The sequence below is a fragment of the Anneissia japonica genome, unplaced genomic scaffold (assembly GCF_011630105.1).
Source record: "Anneissia japonica isolate Jap-2015-1 unplaced genomic scaffold, ASM1163010v1 scaffold315_len769609_cov171, whole genome shotgun sequence".
Lineage (NCBI taxonomy): Eukaryota > Metazoa > Echinodermata > Crinoidea > Comatulida > Comatulidae > Anneissia > Anneissia japonica.
Window position 1 is genome coordinate 244,305 of NW_022758691.1, and position 1,486 is coordinate 245,790.

Consider the following 1,486-nt stretch of genomic DNA (forward strand, 5'->3'; position numbering starts at 1 on the left):
AGAAGCTCTGGCGCCTATAGCATTTTAATTGATTTTAAGCAATGCAATTAACATTTATTTCCATACGAAATTTTTAAAATATCCAGTGGCGGATCCAGTAATTTGAAATAGAGCTGGGCCCAGAGAGGGACCTTTACAGATGAAGAGTGTAGACGACCTCAGCCCCACCATGGTTGGGGCTGAGGTAAGAAAATTTATGATTATGGCACCTCTAATTGGTCGGAAATGGCACTCTCAGACTTGGAATATAATTTTCATTTTTCTCCACTTTTTAATTTCGAAAAAAAAATGAAATAGGGATGGAGGGCCGGCTGGACCCCTTGAATCTGCCACTGAAATACTCATCATAAAAAGTTTTAAAAATTATCCTTTTTGTCATAATTATGCCCTCTTATATATTTCGTGCAAACTAACATTCATAAAAATAATGATTTATTAACTACTGATTAGCTTGTGACGTATTCAAAATTCGAACCATGAAAAACAAATAAGATAAACTTAAAACAGTGAATAATGTAGTCTTTTTGCATGTACACTACTTTTAAAATCAATCAAGAGATTTTTGCTTTTTTTCCCTTTTTGAATTTCACACTTTTGTATTAGTAATATTACGACTACACTATTGTGAATGAAAATAATATCAGTCTATTGTCAAATAAAGTGAAAACACCTCGACCAGACCAAGTAACGTAAAATTATCAGCCATAATGTATTGCTCCAAAAATACGACATGTTTTTCTTGCAACATTTTCAAGCAAGTTTAAGAGCGAGAATAGCCTAGCAAAAGTGTTTCACGCTGACATTAGATGTTTTAGGTCATATCTCAGCAAATACTTGTCGGATTTTAGTATTGCCTTCTGTAATTGGAAGGCAATCCTTTTCTGATTGCTTTAGTATTTGTTTCAATTGTATTGCTTGAAAAAGTCACCGTCATTTTGCACTTTTCGATTGGTGTTATGCTGACCGCCCACAGCGTAGCTGCATTTTTACCTCTAGCGACTTTGTTGGCTTTAGATTCCCATTTCGGCTGTTCACCAATCAAATATCTTGTTGTTCATTCCCCCCACCCCCGCCCAGTAAACGGAAAGCTGAATATTCATAGATTCTTCTCATATAAAATATATGGATTCCCATTGAATGAAAAAAAAAATCACCATCAAAACACCAATTTCAATATGAAATTAGTGTGAAATGAAATAACAAAAAAAAAACAGAAAAAAAAACAAAAAAAAAACCAAAAAACAAATTGGTTCGTACACACAACCACCAGGTTTGCTATTCTTTATCCACCTGCAAACCTTAAAAAAGAAAAAAAAAATGGTTCGTGTGGGAATCGAACACACAACCTCCAGGTTTGCTCTCATCATCCACCATCAAATAAACTGCCATAAAAAAAATAAAAATAAAAAATACTGGCTCGTGTGGGATTGGAACCCACGACCTTAAAAAAAAAAAAAAAAAAAAAAAAAAAAAAAAAAAAAAAAAA